This window comes from Dendrobates tinctorius, unplaced genomic scaffold (genome assembly GCF_039654945.1).
Source record: "Dendrobates tinctorius isolate UK_male_01 unplaced genomic scaffold, ASM3965494v1 ptg000250l, whole genome shotgun sequence".
Classification (NCBI taxonomy): domain Eukaryota; kingdom Metazoa; phylum Chordata; class Amphibia; order Anura; family Dendrobatidae; genus Dendrobates; species Dendrobates tinctorius.
In genome coordinates, this window is record NW_027361917.1 from 39,318,781 (window position 1) to 39,332,587 (window position 13,807).

Consider the following 13,807-nt stretch of genomic DNA (forward strand, 5'->3'; position numbering starts at 1 on the left):
TTTTGATCGCTTTTTATTCTGATTTTTGGGACCCAGAATAAACAAAAACCAGCGTTTCATTAATTTCTTTTGGGGGGGTGTTTACACCGTTCCGCGTGCGGTGAAATTGATAAGATGGTTTTATTCTACTGGTCGGTATGGTTACAGCGATACCTCATTTAGGTCGTTTTTTATGTTTTGGCGCTTTTATGCAATGAAAACAATTTTATATAAAAAATAATTATTTTTGCATCGCTTTATTCTGCGAGCTATAACTTTTTTATTTTTTTGCTGATGATGCTGTATGGCAGCTCGTTTTTTGCGGGACGAGATGATGTTTTCAGCAGTACCATGGATATTTATATGCATCTTTTTGATTGCGCGTTATTGCACTTTTAGTTCGGCAGTATGATAATAAATCATTATTTTTTGCTTTGTTTTTTTATTTTTATTTTTTAAGGAGTTCGCTAAAGGGGTTAACTAATGGGACAGTTTTATAGGGCAGGTCGTTACGGACGCGGCAATACCAAATATGTGTACTTTTATTGTTTTGTTTTTTATTTCCATAAAATGAATTTATTATGGAATATTTTTTTTTTAATTTATTAAGTGATTTTTTTTTTAACTATTTTTACACATTTTTTTTTTTTTAACTTTATTACATTGTCCCAGGGGGGACATAACTGTCATGTGTCAGCGATCTGTCACAGGCACTGCACTTGGCTTCCTTGTGCTTGCGCTTTTCAGGCACTGAGGAAGCCAGCTCCCTGCAAGCCCCCGAAGGTCCCCGTCGCCATCTTGGATTCGGGGACCTGCAGAGATGGAGCCCCCCGCAGCAGTGCTGCACATTGCGCTGCTGTGGGGGGCTCAGGGAAGCGCGGAGGGAGCCCCCTCCCTGCCGATGCTTCCCTTTAACCCCGATACACTGCGATCGTGTTTGATCGCGGTGTGCAAGGGGTTAACGTGTCGGGGGCGGTCCGTGACCGCCCCTGACACATTGTGCCGGGTGTCAGCTGTGATAATCAGCTGACACACGGCCGCGATCAGCAGCACTCACCACGTGAGCGCCGCTGATGCTGATCGCGCTAGACATACTATCCCATCCATGGGCATAGGGGCCCGGGTCCCATGGATGGGATAGTACGTCTGATGTCAGAAAGGGGTTAAACCACAGCGCCATGAATTCATGGCGCTGTGGAAAAAGTTTATAGCGCCCCCCAGAGTCAGATTTTCTCTGGGGTCTTGGCTGCCGAGGGTAGACGAGACCCCAGCGAACATGATTCGGATTGATTTTTACCGACCACGCTTTTTGCATTCGCCGTTATTAACCGTATAACGGTGACCGCAAAAAAGTCTGATGTGCCATTTAATTTCTCTCTCATCTGATGTGATCACACATCAGAGGAGAGAGAAATAGGGTCCCCGATCCCCCCGGTACCTCCCGGTGCTCCTAAGCCTGCGTGCTTCCCCTCCATGGGTGCCGCCATCTTCTTCCGGGAAGAAAATGGCGGGTGCATGCGTAGTGCGGCAACACGGCAACATTAGCAAGATTTTTCCTATTGGTTCATTTTGATCACTGTGATAGACACCATCACAGTGATCAAAAATAAAAAAAAGTAAATAAACCCCCTCTTTATCACCCCCATAGTTAGGGAAAAATAATGAAATAAAGAAAATATATTTATTTTTATTTTTCCATTAGGGCTATAGTTATGCTAAAGTTAGGGTTAGGGTTAGGATTAGGGTTAGGGTTGGGATTAGGGTTTGGCAATGTATGTTCTGGCGGCGTTGCACATCCCCAGAGCACCGTCCTGGGGAGCGAGTTGTGTATGAGCATGTTTGGAGGTAAAACAAGCAGACAAGACTCCGCACACACTTCCACTGGATGTTATTTGGTGGACACCCATACACGCTCGTTCACACACTGGTCCGGACCAGAAAGTTTATTGCCACTCATTATTTTGTCAAATACTGTGAACTTTTACTGGAACTGACAACAGAGGTGTCCCCCTGAGTCAACACACTCACACCCCCGCTATTCACCAAGGGAAACACCACCCTCCAACCCCTCCTACTATTTTTTCATAAATAAGCGCAAGTCATATCGAAGAAATTTTACCACTATCATGAAGTAACATATGTCATGAAAAAACAATCTCAGAATCAGTGGGATCTGTTAAAGCGTTCCAGAGTTATGATCTCATAAATTGACAGTGGTCGGAATTTTAAAAATTGGACTGGTCACTAAGATACGAGACTCGTCTGAGTTTCTCGCATGTGAGTATGAGCCCTAAGAAAAAATAAATTAATTTAGGTAAATATTCAAATTACAGTCAAAAAAGATACATATAATGTCAATATAATTTGAGAAATTTAGAAATATTATGCAATCCATTTACAAAAAAAAAATTAATAGAAGGGAGGGATCCAGAAAGAAAATGGCCAGTGTGTGTAGAATTAAATGTAAAATATGCCTATAGAAATCTGGCGTATGGTAAAGTGTTGAACTTGTCAACTATGAGATATGACTAACCACAATACGTAACTTTGCTTGTTACATATTGTGGTTAGTCATGTGCAAGATCTGTGTCTGGTAATTACTCTATGTAATGCTGTTTGTAATGTAGCAATGCTGTTCTTAATGTTTTGTTTGTAATGCTGCTGTGATACCATAATTTCCCTCGGGATCAATAAAGTGTATCGTATCGTAACTGTCTAAAGAAAGTCATATTTTGCACCTAGTGTTGACAAATCTTGGTGGAATTCTATTCCAACATTCACTTTTGGTCACCACTCTAAACATAGTCAAAAATGAAATTTAAAAATACCTCATGCATGGCACATGGTTGACTGTTGTTGTGCCATTTGCAAATTTCTATCGTGGGTCAATTGATGCCATTTTTCCTGGTGTCTGCCCCTAATTTTATATGTTTAGGAATCTTTTTGTCACCCCTTAATTTGTTGTCTATGCATTTGTTTTTGCCTCCTATTGAATCTAATGGTGTTCGGGTACGTTTGTCGAACCGTTTGAGATGTTGACATTTTTGATTACAGCTCACTGCCTGACTCGCTACCATCTAGCTTGGCTTTTAAGCCCTGCATTGAATCTGGCTAGGATTAGGAGCTAACAGAGCGCTTTTTAACAATCTTACTCAGCTTGAAAGCAGTGCTTACAAGATAAATAGAAAAGAGCTTTAAAGTACTGAGCCTATTCAACCACTGGTGATTGATATTCTAAACAATGAGCTGAAAAGAAAATGTCAATAACAACTGCAAATTTTAATAAACAGTAAAGTGCAAAAAATGATTGTTTTCACAAACTCTATCAAAAAATACCCAGCTATGACGACCATGAAGATGGCAACAACCTTTTAAGTAGCAATATGTTACATTTAAGCAGTAAGACTAGGGGAAAAAAACATTGGCAGTCAGATTGTATAAAAAAAGGTGGTTTCCAAACATGAACAGTCAGTTGGGACTTTGATAACCTCATCTAATGCCCAGAGAGTTTCATGTTGGTTTGCTGAGCAAACAAGTCTTTCATATTTATTTCATGAGGGACTCAGTACTCCAGTCAGTTTACAGACTTAAATCGGAATTTCAACATTCAAATGAGAGGAAGTTGAACTTAAAAGGGCCATCTGGGAAATGAAGGATTCACAATTTGTCTTAAATATCGTTATGGATCACAACTTTTAAACTGAGGAAAAAGACAAAATTGGTATAATTCGGCTATGTGCCCAAGTTCTATTAAAAGATGAGTTGTACTATCTTTGAAAAGAAAGAGAAAAAAAACAATTTTTATTGTATTTTTTAAACAAATGCTTTATAAGAAGACATGCCTCTTCTATAGATAAGACTTCTTGTGTGATTTATGGAACTTAAGTATTCTATTTTGGCTGGAGTTAATTTATTTCATTGTATTGAATTAAATTTTACCTTAGTGTTGAATCCTGGGAAAATGTTAAATTATAAAGGGGCTAAGAGTGATAAAAGTATGTTTTTGAAAAGGAGTAATATAATTTAAAAATGACCTTAATTTCCTATTACCTTTTGTCAATTGTTAGATAGGTTAGCTCAAAAATAGCAAGCAAATTTGTAGAATGTTTAAAGGGAACATCATATTGTCACCTTTAGTATTTAGCTTTCTGTGTACAGATGTTAAATTATGTAGTCATTATTCTTTATAATTATTGAGACAGTAATCAAAAAACACCAGTAAAGTAAGGGGGTCGCGAGCATATTACAGTCAGGCTTCCCCCACTATAATACAGAGTTAATATTACAGTGGGATACTCCAAATACAAAAAAGAGCGGAGTAGCAACAAGCCACAATATGGATAAAAATTACAAAATGTTATTGCACATTTAGAATAAAAGCAAATCATACAAAATACATATAGACACAATATAATTTAGATGGAGGAAACATGAAGATAGGTAGGGGGAGGGGGAGAGGTCAAAATATAAATGGACTAGGGAAAGCTGAGTGAAAAAAGTACTACAGAAATGCCAGGGCAACATATCAAATCAATACTGACATGATAGAAAAATATCTATGTATAATGGCCATATCAAAAATGTATCATCCATTAGCAGGCTTACCCATAATAAATCCAGACCAAGACAGCACCCCCAGGTGGTCCTTGACGTGCGTTTCACATATTTGGCTTTATCAAAGGGGAGTAAGTGTGGTGTCCATCTCCCTAATTCGATATATATAGACAAAATCAGACAACGCCGCAGATTGCGGCACAAGTACTCTGGTATCCAGCCAGCCGCGACGTCACTTCCTTCGCCGCTGTTATGCAGCATTGCACATGCGGGCACCAAAAGCCCAGTGAAGTCAACAGACATGCGCAATGCGGGATATTGACAGTTGCTGAGAAAGCAAAGTGCCAGGGAAGTTCCAGTGCACATTAGCACCCACGGCGGCCATCTAATATATATTTACCTTGTAATGTCTTCACATTCTGTTCCGTCCAAATGTCTTCAGATTCCAGAATTCCAAGTGGCGGAAGTTCACCGACCACCTTATTGGAACACCCAAGTGATGGGTGTCTCAATATGGAAACTGCTGGTGGTACCAGTCTTTTGCGTGGTACCACCAGCGATACACCGTCACACCACCCACACACACACACTGTATTCGCCATACGCCCCACACACACCCTGTATACAACGGACGCACCACACACAGTATACGCCACACACACACACACTGTATACGCTGTACGCATCACACACACACTGTATATGCCATAGGCACCACACATACTGTATACGCCGTACACACACACACACTGTACATCTCTGTTACTGTCATTACAGCAGGAGATCGCAGAGGATACATTTTGTGAGGTAAAATATTATTTAAAAACAGTCAGTGAAATATTTTACCTCTCAAAATGAATACACTGTGATCCCCTGCTATAATGCCAGTATTGTCTTTTGCTTCCTCCCCTGCCCAGGAGATGTGGTATGCTCCGTACATGGTCAGAGACAGACAATTTTTAAAATGCACTTTCATTCGTGGCAAAAGAAGAGATGACATGAGAGGAGAAGACAGCAGATGGGGAGAGAGAAAGTGCTCAGTGGTGAGAGAGACAGAGCACGGGGGGGAGACAGCTCAAATGGGACAGCACATGAGGGGAGAACACAGCACAGGAAGGAGAGAGACAGCAGACAAGGGGGATAGCACATGGGGTAGACAGGTCAAAGAAGGGAGCACAGACGGGAGAAGTCAGCACATGGGGAAAGAGAGAGTGGATAGGTGAGTGAGCACATGGGGGGGGACAGATTCTCAACATTGCCAAGCCTGCCCCAATCGTGACATTACTGCCCTCCCGATGCGATATCATTGGGCCTCTATTTAGTTATCTATAAGAACACAGGAAGCTGCAATGATGTGAGAGAGTCCAAAAACTACCAGATCGATAAAAATGGAGAAAAGCTGTAAATATGAAGATGAAAGTATGTATAGAGGGCATGAATTTATATAGAGTTGTCAATAATAACAGCAGGACAGGACAAATATCATGTATGGGACAGAACGTCCAAGTATATAGACACTAATAATGAAGTGAAAAAAATGAAGGAAAGTGAAATAAAAAATGGAACAATAGAGGCAAAAATAGATATAACAAATATACTGTCATGACACATGACAAATTTAAGTAAAAACAAAACAGGTTATACAAGATATGAAGCCACAGAGGAACACAATGTGAAGAAAATATATAAAATATAAAAAAGATGCATATCATATCTAAAACATATATAACAGCTCCAATTATTACAGCAAGTGGTATCACCAGTCTGCATATATATTATTCCTCTCATGGTCCATGGCAAAACATCCCAGGTCACATAACACGAAGCAGCAGGCAGAAGGAAGGTGAAAGCGAGAGCAGCTAATCCCAGGAATGAACATAGAGGTAATGCGCAATATATTACAACACAATGGACTAAAAGACAAAGACACAAATAATTAAAAACAAGAAAAGGTAACAGGGTACATAAAATTTTAAACATTTTGAGTGAAGCAAGAGGGACCCATAAAAATGGGAAAGGGGAAAAGGAGGCCTAGAGGGGCTGATGTGTAAATCAGGTATAATGTTAGCGAGTGATATCAGGGACAGGTCACAAAAAATGAGTGAAGCTGAGCTTTTCATTTAGCCCCTTGGGGGTCATGGTGTCAAGGGTGGCAATCCACCTGCATTCACGTTGTGCCAACATCTGGTTAAGATTGCCACCCCCATGAATCCGGTCAATCTCCTTCACCCTTAAACCGCTGGGATCCCAAAAATGCCAGGGTAAAGTCCTGAGTTCTAATGCATCAGTAGCCTCCTTGGCTGCCAAAATATCATGTTTATGTTCTCAAGTTCTGGTTTTTAACGCCCTAGAAATGAGGCCAATGTAGATATGTGAGCAGGGACACATTAAATAATAAATGGCATACATGGCATGACAGGTGATAAAATCACGAATTGTATATTCCCTGCTCCCATCCGACAATAAAAAGGTCCCACTTCTAAAGATGTTAGGGCATGCCATGAATGAACCACATGGAAAGCAACCATGTTTGGGGCCACCTAAATTAAAGACTGTATTCTGTTTCAACACATAGTGGCTTTTTACAAGATGATCTATGAGATTTTTGCTTCTCAGCTGGGTCATGCGTGGAGATGAAGGCAAATGTGCTTCCAGAATACTATTAGTGCCTGAAATGGGCCAATGTCTATTCAGGATCTCACTGATCCGATCCCAGCGGCAGTTTGAGGTGGAAATGAAACTCAGTTCAAAATTTTTATTTTGTGTTTTTCTTTTAGGTTGTATCAACAAATCTCTCCTTCCAATGGACCTAGCCCTTCTATAGCCCACCTTTATACACCAGCCACTGTACCCCTTGGCCTTAAATCTTTTAGTAAGAATGGTGGACTGTCTCACAAAGTCGGCCTCTGTACAGCAGAAATGCCTGTTCCAGAGAAACTGACCAACTGGGATGGCCTTAATAACTGAGTGACTTTGTGCCGAGGAGGCATGCAATAGAGAATTCACAGATGTCTCCTTAAGATAAAGATCTGTCTCAATAATTCCATCCTTCCCAACACACAGTGTAATGTCCAGAAAATCAATCTTCGTTCGATGGTAGTGATATGTAAACTTAAAATTAAATGAGTTGTCATTAAGTTGTTGCATGAATTTGACTAGGCTGGTCTCATCACCCTCCCAAATCAACAAAACATCATCAATGTACTGAAACCAGCCCAGGACCGGGTCCGAGGCATGTGTTCCATCACATTGGAAAACCTGCCTATCCCAAAAGCAAAGAAACAGGTTTGCATATGATGGAACACAGGCCACGCCCATTCCTGTCTCCTGAGTCTGCAAGAAAAATTGATCCTTAAAATCAAAAAAATTGTGAGCTAAAATAAACTCCAGCAAATCAAGAATGAAATGAATAAGATGACCTTCCCAGTTGGTCATCTCCAGGAAGAAGTGGGCCACCCTGAGGCCATCCATATGTCAAAGAGATGTATATAAAAACTCAATGTCAATCGTAGCCAACATGATATTTCCTTCAAGAGACAGTCCATCATTCTTAGCGAGCACATCCATAGTGTCCCTGACATAGGAGGGGAGTGTCTCCACTAGGGGTTTAAGACAAAAATCTATAAATTTACAAATGTTATCGCTCAAACCTCCTATGCCAGAGACAAATGGCCGGCCAGGGAGACAAACAGGGACTTTGTGTATCCTAGGCAACAAATAAAAAGTTGCCACTTTTGGTTATTTAGGTAACAACCCCTCCATAACCTTCTTTGGACAATACCCGACTTGTAGGCACTGAGGACAATTGACTTCAATTGAGTCAAAAAAGAGGTCATAGGGTTGCTGGGCAACACTCGATATGTTTCCTTATTTCTCAGCTGGCAGAACACCTCTTTTTCATATGGTTTCATTTAGGGACTGTAGTTCCTTTAAGGCACATCTTTGTGCTTTTGTAAAGTTATCGTGCCTTATATTCTTAGGTATCTTTTTAATTCCTTTGTCACAAGTCTACAGAAGATGTCCACCTGAGGACAGACAGACAAAGGGTGGAAAATCAGAGATCTGGGGACAATTGACTGTGGAAAGGTACCTGTCATATCAGGTTGTTGTTCTCTTAAAAGCTTCTCCAATGCCACTAGCGCTTGTTGTTCTGTCACATCAGTAAGGCCCGAATGCACGCCCACCTGATTGTACAATTTCTTCAGCACCTATTTACGGCATAATAGGTGTACATCTTTCAAGGCTGTGAAAAAATCAAAGCTATTAGATGGTACAAAATTTAAACCCAGCCTCAAAAGTTCACATTGTGCTTCTGATAAGGAATGTGAAGACAGGTTTATTAGCTCTAAATTAGTATTTTTGGCTTTCCTCTCATACTTTTAAGGAGATATCTGTTTCTTTTTATTAGTTGAAGGGCGTCCTCTCATACTATATATGTTCTTAGCCCTTTCATTTCCTGTGGATTTATTTTGTTCAGATGCAGTATTAGACTCATCAATGGACATAAATGATGATATAGACTGTGATCTAGCCAGGGACGGGGCTTGTTATTTTCCCCTCTTCCCTTTCCACCTGTACACTGTTTTTTTCCTGAAAGACAAGGCTGTATCTTTGTAATTTCTTGGTTTTCGTGGCACATATTTCTTGTTCCCACTTAGAAAAATCTTTCTTCAAATCGGCATTTAACTTTTAAAGGGCATCAGGGGTAAACTCATTTTTAATGCTCGTCTGGATACTGTCAATTTCGACTTCAATGTCCCCCAATTTTTTATCAAGTTTTATCAATAGTTCCATGAAGCCCTGTGAACATTTGTTTGATAATTCCTTCCAATCTTTTTTGAACGTTTCGTCATCTACAGAAAAAGATGGGAATGTTTGGATGCATAAACACTTGGGGATCAAGTCACGAGTCAGGTATTACCGCAAAGAGGCCCTACTCCATCAGAGTTTAGTATGTTATATAAAAGTGCCTTCAGCTTCACAATTTGTTCCTTAGAGTCTCTGTACCCTTATTCTAAAATACCAACTGGATCCTCCTTAAAAACCTCGTTCAAATGAGAGAGCCAGGTTTGATCCCGGGCCCGGAAATCCATGTGTTTGAGATTAGAAACTGTGAATGACACTGGAGAAATACATATTGAGACAGTAATCAAAAAACACCAGTAAAGTAACAGGGTCGAGAGCATATTACTGTCAATTATTATTGTAGTTGTAGGAAAATGGACCTGGCTAGTGGCGTCTCTCTCGTATCTGGGCCAGAACTGTTGGGGCTGTCACCATTGTTGCCAGGGGAAGGACTTTCTGACCGGGGTAGACCTTTGCACCTGACTGAAGGGGGCGGGTCTGATATAGAGGGGAGCGTGCACGGGAAAACAAGGCTTTTGGCAGGTATCCAGCGTGTGCTCAAAGAGAAGGTTCACTCCCTCTTCGCTGACCGACGCCAATCTACAGGCCCATGTCGCACCTTGCCACCCCCCTGAGCAGACAGACTGGGTACCTCAAGAGACTGTTTCCTCACTGTACTCTAACTTGAACAGCATCAACCGGTCCGTACCACTGACAACTGCTGAACCGCTGAGCAGTACTAAACCTCCGGCACGCATTGTCTGTAACAGTGAGACTGTGGCCTGAACTCTGGGATTTTGAACACCTATTGCGGAGCTTCAGCTCATACCTTTCGGCCAGCAGCTTGTTCCAGGACCACGCGAAAACGTGTGCGGGAGCCAGGACACTTCGCTGTTCCTCAGAGACTGTGCAACACTTTCCTCCGGGATAGTTCCAAAGACTCCTCGTGCCACATATGGCGCCATCGTGGGATCTTCCAGCCTCCACTGAACCAGAGATTGATAAGTTAACTCGTCATTTGAGCCTCTGTTGTTTCTCTGTACCCGTTTACCCTGTGGGTTGCTAGATTCAATTTTCCCTCACTCCCTGCATGGAGTATTTACTGCTGTTATTTTTATGCATAAAATACCCGTTAACTCTTGCTCTGCCTCCTGCTCGTCACTGCATCCCACGTTCCTGCTAGCACCTTATACAGTTATTAGTGATGAGCAAATACATTCGGCACTATTCGTTACTCACACTAATAGTACGGTATTCAGGCTATTCGTTACTTGGCAAGTAATTAGGGATTTGCCTCGTTATATTTGAGTGACTCGTCTAGTAAGTTTGGTGTTATATTTACAGTTAATGAGCATGCTGGGCTGGCTGGCTTGCCAATCACAGTAATGCTGGCATCATCTTTGGTCTGGCATTACTGTGATTGGCTGGCCTTCCAGCAACATAGGGACTATTTAAAGGCTGCCGGCACCATCTTGCGCACATTGCAGCTGTTAACAGCGTAGGAAGAGTGTAGTTTGTACATGCTACAGATCGCTGCTATTTTCCACTGTATTGTATAGTAGTTAGTATTAGGAACCGACTGTGGGATTAGGGTGAAATAGGGAGGGTTTCATCCAATACCAAAATATAAAAATCACCTATTTTTAGAGGGAAATAATATTAGGTAGTAACAGCATATACAAAACCATTTTTTTTGGTGCTACATAATATTCCTGTGTAGCAGCGTATACATTTTTTTTAATGCCAAATAATACTCCTCAGTGGCGGCATATAGTAACATCCATTTTAAAATCAAATTGCTAAATAATATTCCTCGTTTATTTCTTAAATACCTAATATATGTCTAGCAGTTGTGCGACTGGCCCAAATTGGGTAGAGATAATCTTACCTACCAATTTAGCAGGGGCAATAATCTTCATTAGGCCGGGATCACACATGCGAGAAACTTGGACAAGTCTCGCATGTTAATACCCGGCACTGCCGCCGGCACTCGGATCGGAGCATGCGGGCACATAGCAATACATGCAGCCGCATGCTCCGCTCCTGAGTGCCCGCGGCAGTGCCGGGTATTAACACGCGAGAGTCGTCCGAGTTTCTCGCATGTGTGATCCCGGCCTTACTCTGCATTTGGAGTCAGCAAGGCCATCTAAAAAAAATCATAATTTTCTATTGGTTTAAAAAATAGCATATCTTTACCAGTTGTGCGCAATTTGTGTAGAGATAATCTTACGTGCCCATTTAGTAGGGGCAATAATCTTCATTACTCTGCATTTGTAGTCTGTCAGCAAGGCCATCTAAAAAAAAACATAATTTTCTATTGAATAAACCTACACATGAACGGCTTAAATACAAGCACATCCCAAAATTAGCAAAACATCACAACAGAACAAGGAAGCTATAGCCAAGTAAATAAAATAAAATCATCTTTATTACACAATTCAAAGCTAAATTAAAAAATGGAGATACAAATACAACAATTGGCCACCTAATCAAGTGATATAACAATATCTGTTTTAACCAATATTGTCATATAGAGCCTATCTATAAAAGCCTGATAGCTATATCACTGCCAAAAAAAAGTAATCTTAAATATATTACCTTTATTCTAACTACAAACTACGGTAAATTAATACTGGCTAGAATTTAAATAGCAACCAACATGGACTTAATATATTAAAGCATTTCATGCGCAATGCATAAAGACTAGTAGATGTAAATACACAAATAGAAATTCTTAATAGAGATTGCAGCTGTAAGGGACTTTAAAAGTGCAAATCAGGATATGCCTTAACAGATTAAAATACATTGTAGTCATGTGTATAGTGTGTCATAGACTACATCATTAAATAGAGTATCAATAGCATAAAGCCAAAAAGAGACAAAGGATTACAAATATAGCAGTCAGGTGAAATAATGCGAGTCCCTAACACTAAATCTGAACAGCTAACATAAGAAAAAATTCAAAAAAACTTACATATGAAAGGTAAACTCACCAATCCCTGACTGATGCACTGGCAGGATGCAGCAGACCTCCATTGATAAAGGCTTAGGGCAGCACAGGTGCAACCCACTGATGAAGACAGCCAGTAACCCAGCAAAGGAGGGGCTGGCTGCCTAGTGGGAAAAATGCACACAGATAAGGCTTGCATAGGACATCAGTCACACAGTGCGGTGCAAAGTGTCTGAACAGCCAATAGATCACGTCCATAGTATTAGCAGGCGGGCTATTCTGCACTATATACATGCATCACACAGAAAAAAACAAAGTCAAGATATTTAGAGATAATTTCACCCAGAATTCCATTACCTGATACAATGGGACGTCCAGGGGGTGCTGTTGCATTCTTGTGGATTTTAGTGGTAAAGTAGATACATGCCACCTTGGGGTAAGTGGGTATCAAATTGTCCTTCAATTCTTTTGTTATAATCCCATTCTGAAAAGCCTTCTTCAATATGTCTACTGTTTCTCCCTGGAAAGCTGAAGTAGGATTAAACATCAATCTCTGGTAGCAAGTGGTGTCTTTCAATTGCCTAAAGGTTTCTTTCTCATACAGCCTTGTCAGCAATATCGTCACATTCCTTCCTTTTTCTTGTGAAATTCTCAATAACTTTGATGTGTCACTTGACCCTCTTCCCATTGAGAAAAATAAAGTTGGATCCAAAATGGACAACTTGAAAATGGCTGCCATGGTCACCACCCATCTTGAAAAGTTTCCCCCCTCACATATACTAATGTGCCACAAACAGGAAGTTGATATCACCAACCATTCCCATTTTATTTATGTGTATCCATATAAATGGCCCACCATGTATTTATTTTTTATTTTAGCAATTTAGGCTGGTTTCACATTTGCGTTTTTTTGCGCTGGAAAAAAACGCATACGTGCGCATGCGTTTTTTCCCCTATATTTAACATGGGTGCGCATACCTGCGCACTGGTAAGCGCATGTATGCGATTTTCATGCGCTGCGTTTTTTTGGGGTGTGCGTTGGTATTTTCCAGACGCAGCATGTTGCATTTTTTGGCCCTTGAAAAAATCGCATGCGCACGTATGCGCACGTTTTGCGCTAAAAATGGCCATTATAGCCTATGGATGCGCATACGTGCGCACTGGCATGCGCAGGTATGCGTTTTTTTAGCGCTGCGTTTTTTTGGTGGTGTCCACTTGTTGTCCTAGTTATAATCTTCTAAAGTAAAAAAAAAAAAGTCTATATAAAGGAGGTGCCTGCCAAAACTCTGCCACTACTACACTGACAGATTGAAGAGCAGACAGTCAACCAAGAACCCATTATATCAGCGAAGAATGTGAGTATATTACATTATATGCCTGTCCTTTTAAATTATGTATGTACTAATGATTTTTATTATTTTTACATGCAGTATGTCTTCAGAATCAGAGTATTCCCCATCGCGGCAGGAATTGGCGCAA

The 13,807-nt window shown here is 40.7% G+C and overlaps 1 long non-coding RNA gene across 2 annotated transcripts; it reads right to left on the bottom strand.

The window, feature by feature from the left end:
• Nucleotides 1-6,113: 6,113 nt before the first annotated feature.
• Nucleotides 6,114-12,382, bottom strand: LOC141063375 (uncharacterized). 2 transcript variants are annotated; one of them, XR_012224866.1, is made up of 5 exons: nucleotides 12,353-12,382; nucleotides 11,575-11,672; nucleotides 10,208-10,364; nucleotides 8,624-8,776; nucleotides 6,114-6,446 (listed from the first exon to the last, which is right to left on the bottom strand). It is a non-coding gene; the product is annotated as an uncharacterized lncRNA (long non-coding RNA). The 2 variants fall into 2 exon arrangements; XR_012224865.1 differs by having other exon boundaries at nucleotides 6,114-8,776.
• Between the last annotated feature and the right edge of the window lie 1,425 nt (nucleotides 12,383-13,807).